The sequence below is a fragment of the Hetaerina americana genome, unplaced genomic scaffold (assembly GCF_022747635.1).
Source record: "Hetaerina americana unplaced genomic scaffold, ioHetAmer1.1.p SCAF_3, whole genome shotgun sequence".
NCBI lineage: Eukaryota > Metazoa > Arthropoda > Insecta > Odonata > Calopterygidae > Hetaerina > Hetaerina americana.
In genome coordinates, this window is record NW_027286874.1 from 14,380,651 (window position 1) to 14,387,300 (window position 6,650).

A 6,650-nucleotide genomic window follows, 5' to 3' on the forward strand; every position below is an offset into this window, starting at 1 on the left:
GGGCAAAAGAGGAAAGGGAAGGAACAGGATAGGGATGTTGGACGGGATGAAGGGAGGAAGAAAGTACTCGGAGATGAAGAGGGAACTGATATAGAGTAGAATGATGGATTTTGTGTTTTGTTAGGAGTAATAAAATATTTGTTTGGTAGTTGTGTCCATCCAAAAACCTACCTTAACCGGTAGATTACCTTAAAATATATATATATATATATATATATATATATATATATATATATATATATATATATACACATATAAAAACCTCCAATCTACGCGCCTTTATTTTACTTCAATAACAACAATTCCACGCAGAAAAATACCACTTTCCACATCAAAGTTTTGACGAGGTGTTTCTTAACATCCTTACTGAACTGTCACCAATTCCTTCCCCATAGGGAAAGCATCATTGCCAAATAAAATTGATCTTATGTCCCTGTTACATTCAACATATTGCTCCAAAACACTTCCAAGCAATGTTACCAGTTACACCTGCCTCAAGTTTATGAACTCCTATTTTAATGTTTAAACTTGCCATTACCTTTCCAGTTTACCACGTACTTTTATAAAAATGCATGCCTAGTGGTTTTAAATTTTTTCCCTTTTTTATCCTCGATGACAGTAATGCACAATGAAACAATGCATTTTGTTTTTAATGGAATTTTTATTTCATAAACGTTAGAGTAAAAAATACGAGCATATCACACCATGATTATTAAATATCGTTATATTCAGGTGGATGATCAACCAAAGCTTGCTACATGGAATTAGAATTTTGAGCGGGAAAATAATATGGTGTAAATTATTACAAATTGGCAAGCCGTAGTGGCAGGAAATTCGGGATAAGATAAATTCCGATCTCATGCATGAGATCCGATGCATACTGGACATAAAGGAAACACTTTCATGGCTAATAACAAGAACAGAGAAATGTCAAACTAGTGGGGACCAGATCATTCCACGAATTAATGCGCATGCTACTTAACGCGGAATAGGATACTTCTCAGCCGCGCATGTTTCGACAGAGTTACGAAATCTTCAACGACGATATCTGTCTCGTGTTATTGGAACGGAAAAGAATCACGCACCCGAAGAAGGCAAAGGCGTGCGTTTCGAAATACAACATAACATTATTCCTTTCTCGTCCTCCCTTCCGCGAGGAACGAGCAGCTCCGGCGTCACGTGGAAACGCGACAAACACGACGCGTAAGATGATACGCACGTAGTGTAGGGAAACCGATGCCGGCCCATTTCAATGAAAGTAAAAGTGCTCGAGATGAATGATGAAATCATATAGTTAATCGGAGATTGATACGCGTGCATTTAAGCCACAGCAGAGGCGAACGAGAGTTTTTATTTATTTATTTTGCATTAGTCTAAAAACAGCTATTCGACCTTTACATCGTACTTTAAACATTGATATACCAATTTGACAAAACAACATACACCCAAACCCTAGGTGAAGGAATTAATACCACCTAGACGGGATTCAAACCCGCGACCTCTGGGTTGGCCGCCGAGGGCGTTACCCCGCTGCCACCGGGACCGATAAATAAATAAAATATATCTTATCTTAAGGGAAGGATACGCAGGGTTATAATATGTCTTCATATTAATTACAAGGACATGAAACACTTGCGGCGTAAAAAATTTACCCCTGGGGGGACTCGAACCCCCAATCCCCGGTTTAGGAAACCGATGCCTTATCCATTAGGCCACAGGGGCTTCCTTTAAAACGTAATAAAAAATCTTCTTAATGAGGGGATAGTTCACTCGTCAAGGGCTAAATATATTTGTGAATTGCCCCAAACCACAATGAATCTATCTCGCAATTTCTTGTTGGAAAGAAATCAGAACCTTACGCAACGAAAATGTATTCTCCCGTCCGCATATGCACACGTAAATGTCCCTGAAAACTATGCGCGATGATTGGCTCGCAATGCATTGAAGTCTAAGCATTAAAACGAGAGCGCACAAAGCGTATTCCCTTCAGAATCTTATCCCAGTTAATTAACCATTGTAAGAAACTATCTGCGGTAACACTGCGGGGAGGCGAAGTGATCATATAACAAAAGTCGAGAGCAATATGAAGCAGTATAAAGCAGTATATTATGGCGCACTCGGAAAAGCTAACAAGTCGACCCCAAAAGAGAAAGAATGAATATGAATCCAACCTTATCTCCACGTCCTACTTGGCAATGAGTGACCTACCCAATGGATCTCACACGGATGCTAATCCTACTTCGGAAAATTATGCGTCCGAAACGGCTCCTAGATAGCAAGTACTATTTTGATGTCAAGTCCTTGTGCCACAGTGCTTTTCCAATTTCGTTATCTCCAGCAATTATAGTTAGCATCTCGCAATTTCTCTCGTGCGCGAGGCAAGAGTAGCGTAAAGGTGAAGCAGATATCAAAAGTTGAAATGACCAAAAAAGGCAGCAATTCAGCATTCTGATGCGATCGGATAAAACTATATTAGGCTTCAGAGTATTTCAAAACTTCTCAAATGAAATATTTTCCATTTTCTATTTATGTGTGTTCGAGCTAAATGTAAAACAAAGAGAGAAATCACCGAGTAAAAACTTTGTATTTTTTTCACAAAATCTTAATGACCCTACTAACGGTTTCGATGCATAGGCGATATCATCAGGCATTAGTTCAATTAATATACCTAATTATATATAATTTTCCTTAGTACATCGTGGGTGAAGAATTACGCCGAGGAGTCAAGGAACGTCTCCGCCTGTCTTGATTATATGTTAATTCGTACAGCAATATTTCTGTCCCCAAAATTCCTTTCTGTAAAATAATTTAATCATTTTTAAGTTGAAAAAGATAAATAGATACCATGAAAGATATATCATGAGCATGTTTTGAGAAAATTAATTACTTTTACTAGAGTGTATGTATTATAAGTGCATTAAATGACCTGATACATTCCAGCAGTAGTTTGATGCACTAATTGAATTATGACGTCACAAAAAATCCTTTCTTTGATTCACAATTCTGAAAATTTAGTAAGCAACAGTAGTGAAGGAAGGCGGTAGCAAATTACTACCGCCGTGCATGTGATTAAACAAAGCTCGAGATTTTATGATGAAATTTAGTTTCCCGGATGGGTAATCGCAATTCGATATCCATCCACCAGCTTTAAAATATAACGCAAGAATTATTCTTCAGGAGAATAAATTAAAGAGGGAATATGAGATACATCCCACGAATTACTTCGGATGATCTACTGTTTGTCTATATATACTCTGCAGATAAATTTTCGGCAGTTAAGTCAGCGCATCATTTTGGATGGTAGTTTCACGACCATTTTGCTCCTGGGAAAAGAAAGTGACTGGTAATTATTATTATAAGGTAATCTACCGGTTAAGGTAGGTTTTTGGATGGACACAACTACCAAGGTAATATTCTCACCTAATATACACGACATACTGGAAGTGTCATGGCGGAGCAATGGATGCAAATTTTAAGGATCTCTTCAAGGGTGAAATTAGAAAGTAATGCCTAGACATAATTGCATAAAATTAGCGAACCTGAATTTATCTACACTAAGCATTTAATGACGCACGAGTTATAGCCTTCATCCTGTTAATGCGCCGAAGGAATGGTGTTGTAAAATCAATTAAGAACGGCGGTCGATTACGACTTCGGACGGAGAGAAAGGAGGCGGGTTCTGGGTTCTACGAAATATTGGGTACAATTATTTAAACATTTTTACCCTTTCTTGATCATGGTGTTAATCTGAATCTTGGACCCAAGAAAAATTATATTCGTTCGCCAAACGTGAATAATATCTCACCGTTGGCATTATAAGCAATTAGCACCTTCTCAATCAAACTCCCGTGATATGTACCGAAAACGAATTCCTGTTACCTGGAATCAATTACCAGACACTCCATGTACGGCAAGAAGATTTGCTGCTCCCTCTTACATTTATTTCTTCTCCCAGGGGCACTCGACTAATTCTGTCCCACTTTAATGTCTTTTACTTCTTACCCGGAAGCGATAAAAAGGAAGTCGTTAGTTAAGCACATAAAATGTATTAATGCTTAAGCATGTCGATTAGTCGGAATTTTAATGTCGGGAAAAGGTGCTAAAGAGAACCCAGTCACAAATGAACATTCAGAGTGGAACGCAGGCGGCGGAAACGTGATAACGTTTGGCGGACGGGATTAATGGCGGAGAGCATAAAGAAATCGATCACGGACGCAGACGCAGGTATATTACTCGAGAAAAATTCCGATCGCTTCTTCGATAACGTGCATCACACTCACACTCGTACAAATTATAATGCTCCACCTAAAGAGTAACGTCTACCTAGAGGAATGAACTGTCTACAAGGACTGAGAGTATAGAAGTTAAGAAAATAAACGTCAAGATTTCGATGTAATATGAAGCGTAGCGGTGCATGGCTCCGAATTTGTATTTTTGAAAGAGGAAAGATGTGTGTTGAATTGTGCCTTATGACAACTGAAGGAAGGTTCGAAGGAAAGACGAGGAAAAAAAGCAAAGAGTAATGAATAACTGGCATATATGTCAGAAAAGGAAAGAAAGACACTCGCAAAAATTCTATGAAGGCAGAAAAATTAGGTGCTGGAAGTATAAAGAGGTAGTGAGATGACGAAGGCTAGAACGATGAAATTGAGAGCAGGGAAATGGGAGGGAAATAGTTCTACTACTCTTGTGATATTGCACAATGAAGGTAAGAAGAGATATTGTGCACAGTGTGGAGAGGAATTAGATGCGATGATTAGCTAAGAGAGGAAAAAGAACTTTGCATAGAACAAAATGCGATTATACTATCGTGCAAATATTTTGAATTCTTAGTTGATGCAAAATGCCCATCCCATGGGCAGTTGATTGCCTGTTGAAATGCCTGGTGCATCAACAACAGTGCCACGATAAAGTTGTGGTTGAATGAGTGTAAGGGAATGAAAAGCCGACAGCAGAGGAAAGAAAAGGAACGGATGGAGAAATAGGGTGAGTTTTTGGCCAGCGGGGTTTCTCGGAGCTCGAGAAATGTCAATCTATCCTCTTTCTTATTTGCCTCCTCACAGCCTTCTTTTCCTCCCTCCGCCACGCAGCCTCGCTTTCCTTAGCTCGTCGTGGGTCATCGGACGACGCCGTAGTTTAAAAAACACGCAAGACGGCGACAGGATGATGCTTAAAATGACTCTCCCAACTCGTCTATTAACATTTTGAGAGAGGTAATTTAAAACTCATGGTCATAGAGAGAGAGAGAGGGAGAAAAAAATAGAGAATGGAACGGTTATAAAGACTTAATCGTGTGCACATTCCTGAGGGAACTATTGAAAAAATTCGCGAGGGGCCCTGCTCAGAGAAGGCAACGGTCATGCGGAGTAGAGCCTCATTTGCTTCCAAGTGCCCAAAGGAAAGTACGATTTGGAGGTTGGACATTATGCGTGGATGAATAATTACACAGAATAATATAATCCTCACTCACAAGCTACTATTATAGGATTTCGTATTTTATAGAGGATGAAATTGTGTACTACCTCAAAAATAAGTCACCACAATTAATCGGATCATCACAAATATTCTACCGCTTCGAGGTGAGCTTTGGACGTCGACTAACAACTATAATATACCTCCGTGGACTTCCGATTGACTTAACTCTTGTCAATTCAAATATCTCCTTCGATACTGCCATTTGAAACACGCAGCTGTCTATATCATGATTCGCTGATCGTCAACTTTGATTTTTGAATGGCTCTAACTTATTGTAAGAATGTAGTATTTGTGTCCTACCTACAACATCTGAAGAAATGACTAAAAAAAGGCTCAGCTCAAATTACCGTTCCTGAATCTTCAATTGAAGTGCTCCAGTGCCAAGTGATGTGACACGAAATAAGAAAAATCTCTCAGATTTTAACTCTTATTTCACAGGATATTTGGAATATCCAGTAAATGAAATTCACAGAGAGAACGAGCAGAGCTCAATAAAATTCTTCTGTGTAGAGTGAACTTCGAGAAAAAAGTCCCTAGGAAACTAAGAAGTCAAAACAATACTCAAATTAATGGAAAGGATAAACATCTCCAACAGCAAATTGTGTTGAAATTTTCCTCACATTCTCCAAATCCAGTTTTATTTTACATAAATATGCTATCTATTTACAAGATGAACCGGATATCGGTCTTGTGATAGATGATAAAGCACGAAAAAACAGTCATTTCGGATATTTATTTTTATATGTTAAAGAGCACGTTGAAAGTATAACCCGAGCCTCCGTTTGGCAGGCTAAAAAAGAGTTCATTTCATTCTAAGGAAGCCTCACGACAGCGTGCGAAGTTCTCACGAGCACACGTTCGCACGATCTACTGATTGCTTGACAATCGGCAAATGATGGAGGTGCGTGCCTCTTTTATATGCCACAACAATTACGTCTCAAACGTGTGGCAGTTAGCATATAGCGAATGCATATTTTTGCATGTTATTAACATTGATGATCTGTTACCCAGTGAGTGACTCGTAAGAGTACAAGAAATTAAGTCATATTTTCCAGATTACGACTGATTGAAACAATGGAGGCGTCCTGGACCTAATTAAGCTCTATGAGGGAGAGACAATCTCAATAATAAAAACTCGTAGTCATTAACACGAAGTTAGGTTTGATGGGCGATAT

The 6,650-nt window shown here is 38.8% G+C and overlaps 1 non-coding gene across 1 annotated transcript; it reads right to left on the reverse strand.

Annotated features, from left to right (window-relative positions):
* Positions 1-1,649: 1,649 nt before the first annotated feature.
* Positions 1,650-1,722, reverse strand: TRNAR-CCU (transfer RNA arginine (anticodon CCU)). The gene has a single exon. It is a non-coding gene; the product is annotated as a tRNA-Arg (tRNA).
* Positions 1,723-6,650: the final 4,928 nt, after the last annotated feature.